Here is a 21,934-nt window from a genome sequence, read left to right on the forward strand (position 1 = left end):
GTGGATTTTCTTTAGCATATGGCTTGATTTACTCTCTACATTAATTTTGTATGTTTGGATATTTACAATTCTGTGTGTATGATGATTAAAAATTGACATGCAATGTTCATAGTATTTATAATTTTGTGTGTACTAAGAAGGTTTGATGAGATGTTTGTATTCTTGTGTATTTGCAATGCTTTTGATGTTTGAATGTTTATGTATTTCTAATGCTTGTTATGTTAGTGTAGTTATTGTGTGTTTGTATTGATTATGTAGTTACAATATTATTTGTAATGATTAAAACTTGAATTGTGCTCTTGATTGTGTGTTTGTAATCTTCATTGTTCTTATTTTTCGTTGTGGGTTTGTACTTTTGATTCTATGTTTGTTTATACTCTTGATTGTATACATTTTTTATTATGTGTTTGTATTCTTGATTGTATGCATTTTTTTATTTTGTATTTGTACCCTTGATCAATTTTGTTTTCGTGTATTTACAATCTTGTGTGTAACAAAATATGAAAGAATGTTTATATGCTCGTGTATTTACAATATTTTTGAAAGTAATGATGAAAATCTAAAATGATATTTGAGTACTCGTGTATTTGATATGAGAATTTGTGCGAGAATGAGGTAAATTTGATATGACATCTTTTTGTATTTGATATGGCATCTTTTTGTATTTGCAATAATATTTTTGTAATAATCAAAATTTGATGTCTATTTTCCATCTAAATTTATTCCACAATAAATTAAATGGGGGTATAGGGAGTCTTGAGTGAACTAGTAATATTATATAAGCTATAATTTGTTGTATAGGGAAATCACATAGGAAGTGGGGTTAGGGGAATGATAGAGTGAAATAATAGTATAACCATAAATTAGGGGTGAGGGAGAGGGGTCAAATAAACTTCCACCTTCACATGGTTAGCCTAATTAGTAAACAATTTATATCACAAAATTCTGGAAGCAAAGTGAAGTTATTTTTAAATCTAAAGAAAGTATTATTTTATAAATAATTTCAGTTTATTCTTTATTCTATAAATAATAAATATTTATTTTTTTAATACTATTATTATTTATTTAATCAATATTAAAAATAATATTTCATATATTATTATTATTATTTAATAGATTATAAAAAAATTATTTCATAATTTGGAAAATAATAATAATATGGTATCTTACATTAGAATTTAGAATTTTAAGTATATTATTTATTATGTATATTCAGTATTTTTATTTCATTAATGATACTTTTGATATTTAATTTAGATTTATTTTTTCAATATAAATGTTTTATTTTATTAATATATTATATGAATATTTGATATATTAAAATTTAAATTAATTAACTTTAATGTTAATAATATATAAAAATAATTTTCATGTTAATAATTAAATAATTTTTTAGTATCAGTAAATAATAATAATCAATTAATTTATCAAAATTTTCGGAAAAAATCACATAGAGAGTATTTGGTCAACACGTTTCAAACCGGCCAGTGTGGTTCATCTTCAGGACAAGATGAAGAGACATATCTCAGAGGAGGGTTAAATAAGAACCAAAGCAAGATCTGTCTTCATCTTAAAAACCTGCAAGCATGCCCATTCAAAAGATTGAACCTTGATTGTAATGACCCTTCCATGCAGGGCAGTGATATTCAAAACGCGTGGACCAAATACTCTCTGTGTGATTTTTTCTTAAAATTCTCATGAATTAATAAGTTATGGATCATAGAAACTTGAATTCGAATAATTAATTAATTAATTATTAAGAAAATTATAAAGCGTTATTATAAATATTTTATTATTATTATTAAATAATATTATAAATTAATATTATAAAAACTTATTTAATTATTATCATTATAACTATTTATTTAAATATTTTTAAAAACTATTTAATATATGCATCAAAATATTTAATATATGTATATATGATACGTTTATATATATATATATATATATATATATATATATATATATATATATATATATATATATATATATATACTTTTATTTTGTTTTTAAAAAAATCAAAAAATCTTTAATCATTTTTTAAAAATCTAGTAATTTCAATTTAATATTTTTTATAAATAATAAATTTATAAATATTTATTTATTTAATATTATTATTAATTATTTAATAAAAATAATATTTCATACCTTATTATTATTATTTAATAAATTATAGATTTTTTATTTCATAATTTAGAAAAGAATAATAATGTATCTTACATGAGGGTTTAGAATTTAAAGTGCATTATTTATTGTGTATATTCATTATTTTTATTTTAATGATGATACCTTTTGAAATTTAATTTAAATCTATTTTTTTTATATAAATTTCTATATTTTATCAATATATTATATGAATATTTGATATATGAAAATTTAACTGACTTGGACCTTAATAAGGAGATGATATGTACATAAACTTCATCATATACATGTTAATGAAGTTTTCAACTTATCTAACATTTGTCTAAATTGCAGATTTGATTTTCAGCCATCTATGTTCTTCTTGCTTTGTAATTTCTAGCTATATATTTATTTTAATTTAACAAAACATAAAGACAACTAAGTTAAGTGATTTATGATCCTAGTTGAAGGAGAACAAATGTTGTCTTACTCCAACATTTACTGCAACAAGTAAGATATCCAAATTTGGTTTAGTCATAATGAGATTTCCCTAGAAGGCTGAAACTTATAAAGAAAATTTTGGTATCTTTCTTTTGGATTGCCTAGAAGGTTAGGGTGTTAAGAATTGAAATATTGTCCATTGTCTCCACTATTTTATTTTGTATAGCATAAAAACCCTAAGAATAAATGTTTACACATTTAGGATCCAAGAATTCTTTGGTTAAGTGTTGAAACTTCTGTTTTGCATTAATGTCATTTTTGCTTCCAAAATTTGAATATGGTGTTAGAACGTTTGTGGCTAAGACCACTATAGGTGTAACCAAGGGCTTCTATTTCAACTAAAGACACTTGATAAAGGTGCTTGACCTTGCTTGAGGTTGTTGGACATGAAAGTGAAACCAGTGTTCCACGGGGATGCATCCCTCAGGGTTAGGTGCACACATCCATCGCACGTGGGACAAGGGGACCTCTGGGGAAATGTTTCCCTTCATCCCCCTTTTTGGGAGATGCAAGGGGACATAGCGACATACATTTCCCTAGTGTGGGGGATGCAACATCCCAAAAAGGATGCTTCTAGGAGTCCCCCATTAATTTTGTCTGATAACAATAATTTATGAGTGGAGAAGCTTAATAATAAATCCTAAGGCCCTACTAATGCTTTGTAATTAATGGTAATGTTAAATTATTAAAGTAAAAGTGATATTCTCCTTTATCTGTTATTTCCATTCTTTTGCTTACATTTTTAACGTTACAATGAAATGACTTGGGATTTTTGAGAGTGGTTTCAACCTCATTGGACTTCATCTGGAGAAAATAGTATTTCATATCCCATTCAAAATTTAGCAAACTTAACAGTTTTCAATATTTCAATGTTGGCAGGATTGCAATGTTTCTACTGGATTCTATCAAGTATGAGGTTCTGGAACTAACATTTAATCAGGAACACCAAGCCCAAAATCAACCCTTTTGAGTGGGGCATGCCCCCTTTTATCACTCTAAGATTTTCCTAGTCTGTAGAGAAAATCCCTAAGGTAACTCTTTCAAACCAATCTTTAGGGCCAAAGGCTAGCCCTTTCAAGTCGGAGAGGGCTCTCTCGTTCACAATTCAACTACCTAGTGTCACTTCAACAGTTGGCTATGTCTTTAGTACAGTGGCTAGATCATGAGTTCAGTAGGGTTTGAAAATGATGGCAAGGAAGAGAGAAAGTCTATCCTTGGGCATGGAGTCATAGCAAATTCAAATCAATAAGCGGTTACTAGGATGTTGGATGCAGTGATAGAGGCTAAGAGCAGGACAGTTGATGTATCCTTAGACAATCTTGCCATTCAGAGTGGTAGGAGAAAATAACAAAAAATTGTTTAAAACAGAGCATTTGATAGAAGAATTTTGTTCAGTTTAGATCAGGAAAGTGATACTTAAATGGTAAAAACAGAGCATGAAAATGAAGCATGAATTCCACTTTAATACCTTCATTCAATCATAAGAAAGATAAACATTTAATGAAAATAACATAGGTAAACACATTCACCAAGAAACAGACCAGGACATATAAACACATGAATTCTCAACTTTGAAACACTATGTTCTTCTTATCACTAGTCACCTAGGATTAACCAACAATAACAAAGCACATACACTGATTACAATTTTTCTCAAATTTTGAACCATTGGTTTTTAGTCATTATCAACTTTATAGAGTACTTGCAAAACCATAAGCATGTTTTTAGAAATGCCTTAATTACAACAATCTCAAAATAGCTAAGTATATCTCTAATTAAAACTAAATACATTACATTTCTCAATAATAAAACAAGATGATAATATTTTTTATCTGAGAATTATGATGTTGCTGAAGACCTGGTTGAAGCTAAGGATCAAAACTAATTACTGATATTCTACCCAAATTTTATGAAAACCCTACTTCATCATCAAACTTGGTATGGTAATTTCTTTCTTGAAATTTGGTCTTGATCCACAAAAAAGGGAATTCGGTATGTAGATCCTTCCTTTAGGGTTTTATTTGCTCCAAACTGCTCCTTGTTTCCTTAAACAAATAGGATTTTCCCGAGCCTTGACGAATTAACTGGAATACCTCAAATCAGGAGAAAAATTGGGAATTGTTGACAGATTAAATGATTGTTTTCTCAAAACGGGGCAAAAATTCGCATTGTTAATATAACTGTCACCACTCATCCAAAATGAAGTGCAAATAGTGCGAACGGATTAAATTTTTGCGCTATATAAAAATTCTCCTAAAAGGTTGTTGGAAAAACAAAAAACCGCATACAAATGCTTCATTTGTGTATGCTAGGTGCCCACAACAAAATATCAACTTCACTCTATCTCCTTTTCCTAGTCTTCTTGGCTTTAGCAGTATGCTCTTTGCTTTGATTTTTAGGCTTCCTAGAACTAGCAATTTTATCTTTGTTTATGACCATATATCTATGAGGTGTGTTATCTACCTCAATTACTTGTTGTGTCAGGCTAGGGTTTTGCTTGAGCTTGAATTTCAACCTCAATTTATTTAGTGGTATAGTGTGTAACCTTCTTTCCCCATAGATCTCAGCTAGTGTAGACTCCTCAACAACCTCTATTTTCTCTGTCTCAGGATCAACAGCTTCAGCCTCTATTTCCTCTATTGGTTCAAAAACTTTTGTATGTTTAGGAGATGACATAAGAGGAGGAGACATGGCTTTCCTTTCTAGAATTCTCCTAATTCTTCTCGTGTAGACCTTTCTCATTTCAAGAAAGAGAGGAGGAGGTTTGGTCATTATGCTTTTCCTCTGAATTATAGTCTAGACAGATGAGGTCCCTCCATGTTGTACACAGGTTGTTGTGGTATTTTATTATTAGGATTCGGAAGTGGTTGAGTGGGTAGTTGATTTGGTTTTTGTTGAAATGGTGAGGAGATTTGTGGGTTTTGATTATGAACTAGAATTTGTGGTAATTGGTTACCTTGGGGAATTTGATTAGATGGTGGTATAAATTGTGGTGGAAGATAGGATGGCGAGTATTGTTGATATTGAGCATAGGCTCCATAAGGATTTTTCCATCCTTGATTCCAAGATTGTGACTGTGGCTGAGCCCAAGGCTGCCACGCTGGATTCCAATTATTTTGTGAAGACTGAGCAAATTTTTGTGGTCTGAACCCTTGTGGTTGATTTGTTTGGGGTTTTTTCCATGGTCCCTTGGCTATAACGTAAAGAGTATCTACTTGTTATGGAATCCCCTCATTGTTAAATATAGCCTTGAGACCTGGTAAAGAAGGACATTCCTTCGTATCATGATCATATACACATATTGTTAGAAATCTGCAGTTTCTAAACCTTAATGTGACCCGGTTAAAAGTATTAAAGCATTAAAGCACTAAAGCAGTTTAAAGCATTAAAGCACTAAAGCAGTTTCTAATCTAACGCATTAGATCTTAAGCGTTGAATTGGTATATGATGGACGTACCAGATTAGAGTTAAATAATATATAAAGAATTGGGTCCTCTCTCTCCCACACGAGAGTTGCATTCTTCTCCATCAAGAAGCACATAAAGAAAGTGAGGGCAAGAGGAGAGAAACCGAATTCTGAAGAAGAGGAACAGTCAGGAGGAAGAGGATCAAAGCAGATGGCAGCCATTACATCTTCCGCTGTTAATCAAGGTATGTCATCTCATATAAAGTTCTGTTTGTGAAATATTCGGTATTGATGATCTTTGGGCTGTTAGCTGTTAGTAGCTAAATTTTACATTTGGTATCAGAGCCACAATCAATAACTGAATATTTCCTATGATTGCAATTGATCTGTTCTCTCATTCTTAGTCAAGATTCGATCGCCTTATTTTTTTAAAAAGGAGATCCTCATAAAATTCCAACGCCTCCTTTGCCTCTGAAACACTGACGCGTTCGCCGTTAAATTTGAGATTTCTTCAGAAAATCAAGCAGATTTAAGGACTTACTTTATGCCTTAAATTGAGATTGCTGATTGTTATGTAGATTTCGTTTTTAATGTTTTCTCGCAACTGATTTAATTCGAGTGCCATGTTTTAAGTGGCGTCTGTCAAGTTAAAATAAATCTACAGTTGTTTTGGAGAAAGTCATCCAACGGCATGTTTTACTTTTTTATTTTGGTTGATTGAAATTATCTGGAGGCGACAACACCTTCACGGTATTTGTAGAACCGAACACCAGGCACGGAATGAGCATTGCTGTGAGATATATTTCGCCACAAAACGTGTGTGGTGCTAGTGTATTAGATCTTGATCCAGTCAAAGCACTGTATTTATATGATCAAAGTATTCGTATCCATACGCCATGTCATCCTTGCATGAATAAAAATAACAGAGCAGTGTGTCATATATTGTTTTTGAGTGATGGACTTAGTTTCCCATATATGGACGAAACAACACCCGATGCAGTCCGGATTCTCTTAGACTCCGAGGACATCTGACAGGCAACATATTACTCCTTTGCATGTGCCCTTATCTGCTCCGTCTCCCTTCTGTACTGGTCGTATCATGTTCATTTCGATTTCGAAATTATGTTCATTCATCATATTCATTTCGAAAGAAAATTGAAATTTCGTATGGCTTTTATTGTTGGGCCTTATCATGCGTAGAGAACAGTAATGTAATTATTAGTGTCAAAATTAGACGAGACGTCAATGTAGAAGAATGCCAAAAGTAATTCAAGATTAGCATATGGCCTTGTTTACTCTATTAAGTGTAGAGTTCATGTTTTATATGATATAATGATACATTGATGATCCGGATTCTGAAAATTTTGAGGTTGCATGTCAACCATGATGTATATTACCGTCGGATATAAAGTCGAAGTTTGAAATTTGGGCATAAAAGTAATTGCTCTATGAATGATTGTTTTGCATACATTAATGATTGTTTATGCACATGATATTTATGATTTTGTTAATCACCAAAGTGGTCAAAATCATAATGTTGTTTTGCATAAGGTATGTGTTATAAGTTATTTGTGCACATGAGATTTATGATTTTGTTAATCACCAAAGTGGTCAAAATCGGAATAATCATTTAGTGCATAAGTGACATAATGATTATTGATAGAAATTGCCAGTTATAATAATACCAATTAAGAACTGGCGTCACTAATGATAGAACCTGAGAACTTACCCAAAGGAAAGTCTTGTTCTATAACTAGTTGACATGATGAGGTTTGATAAATATTTTGATTAAATAAATATTGATCATCCAAAGATGTTAGTTCTATTTAATTGAATATATTTATTACCTACTTATGTTTTGGTATTTAATTATGTTAAGTATAAGATAGTATCTACCCAAAGGAGTGCTATATTATACTATTATGTCTACATCTGAATCGCATTAGTTATGAGCTTATAGTTATTTCATTTTTAATTTGTTGAAGTTCCCATTAATACATGGTGGCTTGATACTGGTGCTACAACTCATGTTTCCAACAATATGCAGGGATTTCTTACGATCCGAACCATAAATCCAAATGAAGATCGTTTTCTCTTTATGGGAAACGGAATGAAATCTTCAATTGAAGGCATTGGGACTTATCGTCTAATTCTAGAAAGTGGATATGTATTAGACTTATACAGTACCCTTTATGTACCTTCATTATCTAGAAACCTTATTTCCGCAAGTAAATTGGATATTTCTGGTTTTAGATGTATGATCGGATCTGGTTGTTTTGATAAGAATACTGATAATGTTGGTTCTGGTATTCTAATTGATGGTTTATATAAATTGAAACTGAATGAAACTTATGCAAATTCCTTGTTGAATGTAGTAAATAATGTTGGATGTAAACGTAGCAGGTTGAATGAAAATTCTGCTTTCTTGTGGCATAAATGACTAGGTCATATATCCAAAGAAAGAATGATGAGATTAGTAAGTAATGAAATTTTGTCCAATTTGGACTTTAGTGATCTAGAATTATGTGTGGATTGTATTAAAGGTAAACAAACCAAACATAATAAGAAAGGAGCCACTAGAAGCAGCCAGCTTCTTGAAATAATACACACTGATATTTGCGGACCTATGGACACTCCAGCCTTTAATGGAGAAAAGTATTTCATCACTTTCATTGACGATTTTTCCCGTTATGGTTATGTCTATTTGCTTCATGAAAAATCTCAATCTGTGAATGTCCTTGAGATGTTTGTAAAGGAAGTTGAGAGGCAATTAGATAAAAAGGTGAAAATCATAAGGTCTGATAGAGGTGGTGAATATTATGGTAAATATAATGAGTCAGGCCAGTGTCCAGGACCAGGTCCATTTGCAAAATTCCTTGAAAGTCGTGGCATATGTGCGCAATACACAATGCCAGGTACACCACAGCAAAATGGTGTAGCAGAAAGGCGCAATAGGACGTTAATAGATATGATTAGGAGTATGATGTCAGATTCTACACTACCTAAGAATTTGTGGTCATATGCTCTCAAAACCGCTAATTATTTGTTGAATAGGGTTCCTAGTAAAGCTGTTCAAAAGACTCCTTTTGAGTTATGGACTAACAGGAAACCTAGCTTAAGACACCTGCATGTTTGGGGTTGTCCAGCGGAAGCGAGAATTTATAATCCACATGAAAAGAAATTAGATTCTCGAACGATCAGTGGGTATTTTTTAGGATACCCTGAGAAATCTAAAGGGTATGTATTTTACTGTCCTAATCATAGTCCAAGAATTGTAGAAACTGGTAATGCAAGATTCATTGAGAATGGTGAAGTCAGTGGGAGTACAAGAAGAGAAATAGTAGAAATAAAGGAAACAAGGGTAAATGTTACATTGCCTAGAATAGTTCCTCCATCTACTATTACTCCAAATGTTGTTCCAGCTGTTGTAGAACAGCATGATGATAATGAACAACATATAAATAAAGAAGTACTTCCTGAAGGAAATGACTTACATAATGCTGATATGCGTGAACCACAACAAGTAGCATTAAGAAGACCTCAAATAAATCGTAGGTCAGCTATTTCTGATAATTATGTGGTTTATATGCAAGAATCAGATTATGATATTGGAATCAATAAGGATCCAGTTTCGTTTTCACATGCTGTAGAAAGTAAAGAGTCAAAGGAATGGATTAATGCCATGAAATCCATGCAACATAATGAAGTTTGGGATCTCGTTGAGTTACCACATGGCTGTAAAAGAGTCGGAAGCAAATGGGTTTTTAAAACCAAACACGACTCTAGTGGTAATATCGAACGGTATAAAGCTAGACTTGTTGCTAAGGGTTACACTCAGAAAGATGGTGTTGATTACAAGGAGACATTTTCTCCTGTTTTGAAAAAGGACTCACTAAGAATAATAATGGCATTAGTAGCTCATTATGATTTGGAGTTGCATCAAATGGATGTGAAAACAGCCTTTCTGAATGGAGATCTTGATGAGGATGTTTATATGGATCAACCTGAGGGTTTTTCTGTAGAAGGTAAAGAACAATTGGTGTGTAAACTTAAGAAGTCAATATATGGGCTTAAACAAGCATCCTGGAAATGGTATATTAAGTTCAATACCATTATTACATCTTTTGGTTTTAAGGAAAATACGGTTGATCACTGTATATACCTAAAGATCAGTGGGAGCAAGTTTATTTTTCTGGTCCTTTATGTTGATGACATCTTGCTTGCTGCAAATAATTTAAGTATATTGCATGAGACTAAGGAATTTCTCTCAACGAACTTTGAAATGAAAGAAATGGGAGAGGCATCCTATGTGATTGGAATAGAAATATTCCGTGATCGATCACAAGGAATATTGGGATTGTCTCAGAAAGGATATGTCGAAAGGATTCTAGAGAGATTTGGAATGAGTAAATGTTCACCTGGGACAGTTCCTGTACAGAAAGGTGATCGGATATAGCGATTCAGATTTTGCTGGATGCATCGATACTAGAAAATCGACTTTTGGTTACCTGTTTATGTTTGCTCAAGGTGCCATATCATGGAAAAGTGTGAAACAGACTATCATTGCTTCATCCACTATGGAGGCAGAATTTGTGGCATGTTTTGAAGCCACAATTCATGCATTATGGTTGTGGAACTTTATTTCAGGACTTGCGGTTGTCGACACCATTAGCAAGCCGCTGAAAATTTATTGTGATAATTCTGCAGCAGTATTTTTCTCAAAGAACGACAAGTACTCTAAAGGTGCCAGACACATAGATCTGAAGTATCTTTTTGTGAAAGATGAGGTTCAGAAACAAAGAGTGTCAATCATGCACATCAGGACAGAACTTATGATTGCAGACCCTTTGACGAAAGGGTTACAACCAAGACAATTTAAGGAACATGTTCAAAGAATGGGTCTTGGTTGTATTAATGATAATTGATGTGTGACATTCTGAGCTCTTTTATGTGTTTCTGATATACAATTATGTGTCTCTTGTTTTAATGAAGTAGTACGTATTTTATGTAATTTTAAACAAGAAAGAGTCTTATAAAGATATTATGTTTAATCATTATGATATAAGACATTATGTGGACCATTATGCTGTTTTATATAAATTATGAGTATGAATTGATGGATTGTTGGTATTGTAGTATATGGAAGGGAATGCATTGAATCAATAGTGCACAACCACCATAACTCTCAGCAATTTATCATAGTATGATGTTCAACGCTTAATATTATGAATAATCGAGTCAAGTGGGAGAATGTTAGAAATCTGTAGTTTCTAAACCTTAATGTGACCCGGTTAAAAGCATTAAAGCATTAAAGCACTAAAGCAGTTTAAAGCATTAAAGCACTAAAGAAGTTTCTAATCTAAAGCATTAGATCTTAAGCGTTGAATTGGTATATGATGGACGTACCAGATTAGAGTTAAATAATATATAAAGAATTGGGTCCTCTCTCTCCCACACGAGAGTTGCATTCTTCTCCATCAAGAAGCACATAAAGAAAGTGAGGGCAAGAGGAGAGAAACCGAATTCTGAAGAAGAGGAACAGTCAGGAGGAAGAGGATCAAAGCAGATGGCAGCCATTACATCTTCCGCTGTTAATCAAGGTATGTCATCTAATATAAAGTTCTGTTTGTGAAATATTCGGTATTGATGATCTTTGGGCTATTAGCTGTTAGTAGCTAACACACAAGTTTCTATGGCTTTTGAATATAAGGGACACTCTCTTAGAACATGTTTCTTTAGACATTTGGGACAGAAGATAGATAATGTAGCATTTTCAGAATTTTACTTGTTTTGTATTTTAAGGGTGTTTATCTGCTCACTTACACTCTGTAAAATATCTTTCTTAAAGGTATCAAGAAAGTTTCCTAATTCTGCCTTGCTGACTGTCCCAGTTGCAGATTTATTAATTCTTGACAAATGGTAGTCAGGGAATATCTCCCTTCCCAGTTAGGTTAAGGAGATCGATCCACTCATATTTAATAGCTCTGAGTAAAAGGGATTTTAAGGTTTCCTCATCCAAATTATCAATTTTTGCTCTTTTAACATTGTAGACAAACCTTTCTACTAAATTTTCAATATTATCATCTTCTTTTTGTTTCATTTTGAAGACTTTGTCTTTAAGGTTATTAATCTCTGTTTTTTCCTAAGAAATCCAGTTTCATTTGACCCCATGTTGTTATAGAATGAACTCCTAGACTCACGAACCATTTTAATGCTGAGCCTTTTAATGTAGCAGGGAAAAATTTTAATTTTTGAGCATCATGCAGATAGTCATATGATCTGCATAATACTTCAAATTCTATTAGAGTCGGTCTGTTCAGCCCTTCGTAAGAGATCAAAGCCTCTTTGTTGCATTTCATATTAGGAGTCCCGCCCAGTCATCTGCATTCCATTAGGCGCATGGATTATCTAACGAGAGTGGTTTTCGTCATGTCCCTCATGTCATTTACCTGCTGGTTCATGTTTGTTCATTAAAAAGGCACATACAATCTTATTTTCATTAAAATTTGCAAAATCTTGTCTTTAGGGTTTCATGGTCAATTAGGTCAAGGTTCCTTTAGGTTTTCATCAATAAATGTTTCAAAGTGTCCAATAATCGCCAGCAAGCATGAGGAGGTTTCCTTATCAAATAATTTCACCACCAAGTGTTCGACATTGTGTTTTAACACAGAATATTTGGCATTTATTGTACTAAAATCATGTAAATTTTGTTTTTCTCATTGTAAATTTCTTCATCTTCACCCTGGTTATTTCCTTAGCCTAAGAAGCTCCAACACCTGCAAAACACAAGCAAAGTTCAGCTCATCTAGTTCATCAACAAAGCCAAAAGGGGAAAAAGTCCAAAAAACAGAGTTTGAAATCAAATCATTTTGAAAACATTATAAAAGTGGCTTTTGGAAAAGTTAATTTGAAAAGACCATGTATAAAACATGTCTCCAAATGTTTAAAGCTCATTTGCACTCCAAGGGCAAAGAGAAAGCAAAACAAAATCATTTTGGGGTGAGCAAGGTGAAATTGGAGAAAATTGATCAAAAAACTGGTGCGCGGTGCATACACTGGGCGCAGCGCATTGGGCCTCAGAACCTAGTGTAAAATAACACGGGCGTGGCGCATTGGTGAGGCACGGTGCATTGGGTTGAGTGCATGGCGCATATAGCCAGGAAGCTTGAAATTTACCAAATCTGCTCCAAAATTGCTCGAATCGCCCAAAACTGCACGGATTTGTCAGGTAGAGCCTCCATTATTATTCTCCATCCAAGTTGGGTGCCTACTTCATGATGCTTGTTTCATGGTGATTGCTTAAAGAAGTTGAACCCTATCATTTTAAGTTCCTCCAACAAAAATTGTTGCCTAGGGTTTTGATGACTATTTTGCCACCAAGTTTACTCCCTTATCCTTTTTTCATTGATTCCCTTATTCCTTAAGTTCCACTACCCCCTTAAAACACTAATCCCTTATCCTAAGTCCCCTCTCTCAAAATACCAAATGCACAAAACCATAGTCTCATACTTAAAATTCACAAACCCTAATGGCTATCTGGAGAGCTTCACGTCATCATTCGACAGAACGTACCATCATTCAGAGGGTTGTTATCATCATGCCAAGTTCCACACATTGAGGGAGGTTTTACTCAAATGATGTTTCTAAGCAAGAAAAGATGAATTTGGGAAAACTGAGAGAGTTTTTTGTCCAAAATAGGCCAAGGAAGAAAAAACTCCATCACTTTTTACACAGGTGTCATGGTTTAGGAGAAATGTCAAAAATACAATTTCCTTGGGAGAATTGGTGCACCTCTGAAGTGACCTTGGGAAAATCAAGTTTTCTCCTAGCTTGGTTGTCCAAATGACTTGCTTGATGAGTCAAAGGATAACTAGACACAAACATGTTTCCAATGAGCTATCATGAGCTCAATTTGGAGTTGAGGAAGGCATTCAAAAGTTGACTACAACAGCACTCTACCTTTAGGCAGCCTCATTTGGCACATTTTTACCAGTCGTGGGAGATTTAATTTTATAGGGAAAATGAACTCCAAATTGAAAAATTCTAGTTGGGTTGGAAATTAGACTCAAATACCTTTCTAACGAGCTATCTTGCACCCAATTCAGACACCAGGAAGGTCCTCAAAACTGGTCTGCAAAAAGGTGCTATGCACAAAAATTTTTAAAACAGGGTTTTCCTCCCTATGCGTCGCGCCACGTGGTGCTCGCTTTTGGTAGGGAGCTCCAAATCCAAAAAACTTTGCATTTTTTGATTTTTCATGATAAATTATGGTTTTTGGTGCATGGCCAAGAAATTTGGGCAAGTTTTGAGTCCTCAGGAGGTCAAAAACACTCAAAAAATGACCTCACTGCCCCTATTTTGACACACACGAAGTAGTCTTGGGAGATTGAAGTTTTGGAGGGGCAAATGACATCCAAATCTAGAAATTTCACTTGGTTGGAAAGTAGACAGGCAGGGCTTTCCAATGAGCTATTCTGGGTTCAATTTGGACTTCGGAAAGTGCCTCAAAATCAGCTCCAAAGTGGCGCGACGCATAGAGAATTTGGGTGCGGCGCATAGAGAAATTTGGCCTCATTTTCACTCTTCAGCTCAGAAATTCACCCAATTTTGACTAGTTTCACATTTTCATGTAACTCTTGATCTATTTGGATGTAATTTCATGACCATGATGTAATTTTGGCACATTTTTACTTGTTCTAGAAGATTCATTCACCAAAAGGTGAAATGTGAGTGAATGAATCAGTTTCCTAACATATAGAGGCAAGTTGTTTGACTACCTCGATTTCAGTGCCTTGTTTAGAATTGGTTGAAACAACTCCTAGAATGACGAGCTCGACCCTTAGAGGCATGGGAGTGGGTTAGGATGGTCTATATTATGTAATTTTCCAACAAAAAACCGCCGAAACAATCAAATCAAATCCTTGCACTTCATACCTAGCCTAAGATTAGTTGTTAAATTAGTCATCTCCAGCCCCATTAATTATCTTTTGCTGAGATTGACTTGGGGAGAACCCTCTCCTATCCTCGTAGGGCTAGCTATGAGGCTGAGCGTGGTTTGATGTGGACCTAGAACCTTTCCTTTTCAGCCTGAGGCAAATCTAGGCTCTAACAAATTCGAAGAGAATGTCTCTGGGTCTTTGTTTCTTTTTCCATGGAAATTAGGAAGAATTGAGGGTGATATATTTTTCATTGTGAGTTTTGTATCTTGATCAAGAATAGGAAATCCAGAAGGATATTGGTTTCCTCTACCTCTACCCCCTCCTCTTTTCCTATCTCCACCTCTACCTCTACCCCCACCTCCTCCAATCCTATTTTCCTCGCCATGGAAACTGTGTACCTCTCCTTCCCCTTCTTCAACCATGATAGATTCTTCGGAACTAATATAATGTTCTTCTAATATTTCTGATTCCTCTATCAATGGTTGTTCAAAATAAGTTTCATGTTCCTCTTCTTTACTAGGAACTTCTAATTTTTCTCCCAAAATTTGTTCAACAGTGGAGGATAGAAAAATTACTCCTGTAGTTGGGGATATAACATTTTATTCAATTACAACTTCATTAGATGAAGTGGGTGAAGTTCTAGATTGGATTTCTAATATTGAGATTTCAGGAAGTCTTTGTCGACCTCTAAATGGAATTCAAGTTTGAGTAGGTGGTGTGGATTCTCAAAATCATGGTGAAGTGAGTGGATTTGTGGGATTAAACTTCTTCCTCGCCCTACAAATCTACCTCTAGAGTCTCTATCCCTACGCATATCATGTTTTGAATTAACGATTTTTTCTTAACTTCTATTTGTACTTCCCCAACAATGACGCCAAAATGTTTGGCCAATTTAATGTTTTTAAATTGTCAATCACAAATTATCAACCAGGGCAGGTATACTGATGAAGTACAGGTGCACTATATGTGCTAGAATTTATTTCTTATGTCATTATGCTCTTGGTAGGATCTAAACTTAATATTAGTATGGAGATGGTGTCGTTAATTATATTAGTGTCTTAATCCCTAAAGTTATCAGCTAATTTCCTAGGAGTTATTCTCTATTGAATCAGTTTATGGATGATATGAGAGTGATTGTAGACTTTGCCTGTGTTAGACTATTTTGGATTTTTGTCTTGAATTTTTATGCTGCAGCCAATTCTAATTTACTAAGTAAAAGAGAAATCTATTCCATAAAACTGTAAAGGAATACTGACTGAATTCAATTGCTAAGGAGAAGACTCTCACTCTTTTACTTATTCAATTTCATCCAAACAAGACATTCTGAACAGCAGCTACGCTATGAAGTAAAAACAATTGGACTACACTAGATAGAAAGCAAATGAAATAGCCACACTGTACCAGATAAAAGGGAAATCAAATAGCAGAGTTAAACTAGGTATAAATCAAAGGAAATTGCTTATGCATATAACAATTTACTGGCGAACTCATCATACTACATTTCTTCACACAAAACAGAGTATTCAAGTAATGAAAGAAATCTAATTGCAATCAGTTAAAGACTTGTTACTGGTCGTAAGGGACCTCCATGAATTAGTTGACAATCTCCAATCAACGCGGCAAATTGCAAACATGAAACCAAGTCTATTACTTGCAAATGAAACTTAACAAGTTGTTCTAAAAAATTACATGAATTGACGCACACCCAAAACACTTTGCGGCCATAGTTTTATAATAAGTCTTTGACATAATAGTATGAGAATTTCAAACCTAAATATCTTTATTTCGATCAAACTATATCACTAAACAATCTATTTTCTATTCAGAAAATAAATCGATAAGATTTCGTGAAAACTCGGATTCTATCTAGCGATAATCTTGTGGTTGACTTTGGATTTGACCGTGTTATCCTACAACCTTCTTGATGAATTGGTTCAAGGAAGTAGGAAGGAATCCATGAGGGAACCATTCCTTATCCATTCGTGTCTTTCTTCGCCGAGTTGGAGCTTCTGAACCTTGCGAACAATGGAGGCAGCTGCAAAAATCTGGATTAGCTACATAAACAAACCAATTTCGTAGCCAAATGCATTCATTAACAAAACAATAGGGTATATAGAAAAACATGAAGAATGAGACATGTAATTGCTTACCCTTAACAAAAACATGTGCCTATTGCATTATGTAGGTGATAAGTATATGAAAAAGGGATGTTAAGGTAAGACAATCTTTGGACTCTACATTTCCCCATGCTCGAACTTCCACACAATCATGAATAAGGTCATAGAAAATTCCAAGAACTACTCTTTGGAATATTGCTGGAGCATTGCATAATCCAAAGGGAAGTACTCGATAAGCATAAACTCCCCATGGAAAAGTGAATGTGGTTTTATTTTGATCTTCAGGGGCTACCTGAATTTGGTTATATCCACTGAACCTATCCAAGAAGGAAAAATACTTTTTTCCTGCTAATGTGTCTAAAACCTGATCTATAAAAGGTAGTGGAAAGTGGTCTTTTAATGTTGCTTTATTTAGTTCCCTGTAATCGATGCATACTCACCATTTTGCATTTTTCTTAGGAACGATTACTAGGGGTGAAACCCACTAACTATCAGATATCGAATAAATGAAATTTACATCTAACAATTTCTGCAACTCCTAAACAATTTCTTTTAAATTTTCGTTCATTCTCCGTTGAGGTTGTCTAACCAGTCTTGCATTCTGTTCAAAGTAGATATGATGTATTCAAGTTTTAGAACCAATCCCTCTCATGTCAGTGTATTCCCATGCAAAAAGCATAAGAATGTTTCTATAAAATTTCTATCAATTGATTCTTTTGCAATTCTTCCAGGTTTTTATTAACATTCAAGGTTTTCCCTAGAAAGATTTCTATCAAAGGATTCCCAAATTTTTCCATTGGGAAAAATGATACCTGTTTAGATGAGAGATACGCATTGCGGCTACGATCATAATGTGAGGAAGATTCACTATTTTCCAGTAGATTTAGAATTTGGTCTTCCTCTCTTACTTGTTCAGTAGTAAAAATAGGTTGTATATCTTCTTCATCTTCTATCCATTCTTCAGTTTCTGTATCTATTTTTGTCCTTGCAGGAGGGTATAATGTAAATTTATTTGTATAATTTCCATATGAGATAAACATCTCACCTAATCTACAAGCGATGAAAGCATCAACTGTAGCTACCCAAGGTCTTTCTAGAATTAATGGATGTCTTGCTAAATTATTCTTGGGTGTTAAGACCATGAAATCAACAGGATATTCCCAAGAATCTAAGGATACACAAAAATCTTCCAACACACCATCTGATTTAATAATAGACCTATTGGCTAATTGTAATAAGGTTGGTGCGTATTGAAGGTTAGGAAGCCTAATTGTGTCCATAGCTTGTTTACTCATTATGTTTATGGCTGCTCCTAGATCAACCAGTTTGTTTGGTATTTCAGCTCCATTGATGTGAATTTTTACAATGGGGCTTCTTGGATCTAAATATTTTTGAATTTTCGTCTTCCCCATCATAATGTCTACAATTTTTCCAACTAACTGAATTATTTTTATGTCTTATCTTTTCCTTCCCGATCTTTGTGTACTTAGTTCCTTAATTGTTTTCACAAAAATTGGTATTTATTTTATGGCTTGTAATAAGGGAATATTAATACAGACATTTCTCAATTCATCCATCATATTGTAATCAAGCAAGATAATTTGTTTTTCTACTCCTTCATCAATTTTCAACCGTTCAAGGAAAGGTGGTCTAATTGATACCGAGGGTTGTTCTATGATGGGAGTATTTATTGGAACATGTCTTGTTTCTTTATTCTCTTTCTGAGGAGAGAGGTCTCCCCTTCTTCTGATAAGTTTTTGTGCTTTTGAAGATCAAATCTTGTTTCTTGAATGACAACAGGGGTTTTTCTTAGTAACACCTTTCCAGACCTTAATTGGACATTATTTAGGTATAGTGGAGTTTACACAAGTTTGAGGATTTTTCCCCTCCATGTTGTACATAGCTTCTTGTGGTATTTTATTATTAGGATTTGGAAGCGGTTGAGAAGGTAGTTGATTTGGTTTTTGTGGAAATGGTAGGGAGAGCTGTGGGTTTTGATTCTGAACTAGAATTTGTGGTAATTGGTTAGCTTGGGGAATTTGATTAGATGGTGGTAGAAATTGTGGTGGAAGATAGGCTGGCGAGTATTGTTGATATTAAGCATAGGCTCCATAAGGATTTTTCCATCCTTGATTCCAAGATTGTGACTGTGGTTGTAATATCCCATATGGATCAACTGGCAACGACAAGACGAAGTAGACTATAAAACCCCATAGGCTATTGTCTTGATAAAAAGGGAAAAACTAATTTTCAAAATGTTTAGGGAAACAATGGGTGAACATAGAGAAACCCCAAGAGGGAATTTATAAATAAAGAGTTGGAATCATTTTGACATGATTAATTTAGATTCGAATATCTCTATTTTTTTTAACGTGAGGTTCTAAGGGTTTTAAGACTCCTTTTCTTTATCTAGTTTTGGTGGTGAAAGATTCCACCCTAGCTAGTCTTATCTAAATTCATTAGTGAAAGATTCCACTCTAGTCAGACATCTTTCTTCAATAAATGGTTTGATCTAGCACATTGAGATGTCGTACTTTTCACAATAATTCATTTGGTCGGAAAGGTATAGTGGAAGTCATTTTTGGGGCCATAGATATTTGAGCTATAGGGTCGCAACCACAAGGCACAAGGGAAACAAAACAGTTTTGTCACATGGTTGCAAACCAGTCATGTTGCAAGGCTGCAAACTAACTAGGCCGAATGGTAACAGACCCTCAGAGCTGCAAGGCCACAAAATAGTTGGGCTATAAGGCCATAGACCAGCCAAGTCGCAAGGTCACATAATAGCTGGGTCGTAGACAAACCTGACCATAGGGCACAAACTAGTCTGGCCACAGGGCTTGAGGAGATAGACCATAACATTTTAGACAGTGAAGGATTTTCTTGGTCAAGAAAGGGTCTAAATTATAGGATAGTTAGGTTGTTTCATGATATATTTTAGTTGTACCTATTGTTGGGAAGCATATTATCACATTCAAGTCTAATTATGGTAATGATTCTGTTATGAAACCAGCTCACAAAAAGATAGAAAAGAGAGATCCACGCCTTAGAATTCAGCCTCTTCGAGGGGGCAACCTCCTTTACATTACATAAATGAACAATTCTTGGATGATACAAATGAAAAACCTCCTTTCTATATATAGGAGTCTAAGGGTCACAATATAATCAAGCCTACATAACAATAATATATAGGGCACAAAAATAACAATAGAGGGATTCTATGGGGCACAATAGTAACAATATGGGGGTACATGGGCACAACAATATAAATAAGGGGTATAACTACAATAGTAATGGGGTAATCACTAGTATTATAGGGACCCAACATGCCCCTCTCCTTCAAAAAAGTGTTGTCCTCAACGCTTGAGTAGTTCTGGATACTTCTGCATAAAATTCTCATCCTCCCATGTGGAATCTTCAGCGGATAAGTTCTTCCACTTGATAAGATACTCTGAAATTGATCGATTTCGTAGCTGTCGAGTTCTTGTTTCTGTGACTGCTTCCGGTTCCAATATAATTTTTCCTTCCTCGTCAAGTTCTGGCAATATTGTTTGAACTGGGAGCTTGTCGCCTATAACCTTCTTTAAACATGAAACATGGAAAACTGGGTGCAATCGAGAAGCTGCAGGAAGCTCCAATTTGTATGCCATAGTACCAATCTTTTGCAACACCTTGTACGGACCATAATACTTTGGTGATAATTTATTATCCTTCTTAGCTTGCTTGAGGGACATTTGCTTATATGGTTGTAGCCGTAGGAATACCCAATCACCTACATCAAAACTTCTTTCACTGCGATGTTGATCTGCCTGTTGTTTCATTCTATTTTGTGCCAACACGAGGTTATCCTTTAAGAGTTGGAGGACTTGTTGTTGATGTTCGATGTGATGTTCCACTGCCTGAACCTTAGAATTTTCTCTTAAATATGATGTGATGGATGGTGGTTGATACCCATAAAGTGCCATAAATGGGGTCATTTTTGTTGCTGTATGGAAGGAAGTGTTATACCACCATTCAGCCAGAGGCAACCATTTGACCCATTGTGTCTGTTTATCAGATACAAAGCAACGAAGATATCCTTCCAAACATTTGTTTACTATCTCAGTTTGCCCATCAGATTGAGGATGATAAGATGAGCTATGAGCTAACTGAGTACCAAGACAAGAAAATAATTCTGTCCAAAAATTTCCAGTGAAAATGGGATCTCTGTCACTTACAATAATCTTTGGGTTTCCATGTAGCTTTTGAATTGTTTCCATAAATGCAGTAGAAACTGTACTGGCTTTAAATGGATGTGATAATGCACAAAAGTGTGCATACTTGGTAAGTCTGTCAACTACCACCATGATGACACTCTTTCCCTCAGACTTGGGTAAACCTGTGATAAAATCCATTGAAACCTCCTCCCAACGTTGGCTTGGAATGGATAAAGGTTGTAATAGACCCGGTGTCTTAATTGTTTCAACTTTATTTTGTTGGCAAACCAAACATTCCGCCACAAACTTTTGAATATCTGATTTAAGGCCATCCCAAAAAAATTCCTTCTTAACCCTGTGGTAAGTTTTTAAAAATCCTGAGTGCCCTCCTAAGGGAGAAGTGTGCAATTCCATAAGAATCTTTTGTTTTAGCTGGGAATTCTTACAGAGGTATAAGCGATCTTTGTACCATAACGAATCATTTTTCCAGCTAAATGTATCAGAAGTACTGGAATCTTGTTGTAGCTTTCGAATAAGTGCCCACACTTCTTCGTCATTCTTCCATTCCTCCCTTGCTTCGTTTATCCAATCTGGTTGGATAATAGAAATGGCGCACAACAATGCTTCCACATCCTCATCCTTTCTTGA

This window comes from Pinus tabuliformis, chromosome J (genome assembly GCF_031772625.1).
Source record: "Pinus tabuliformis cultivar Carrire ecotype Pingquan chromosome J, CPIR1, whole genome shotgun sequence".
NCBI classification, from domain to species: domain Eukaryota; kingdom Viridiplantae; phylum Streptophyta; class Pinopsida; order Pinales; family Pinaceae; genus Pinus; species Pinus tabuliformis.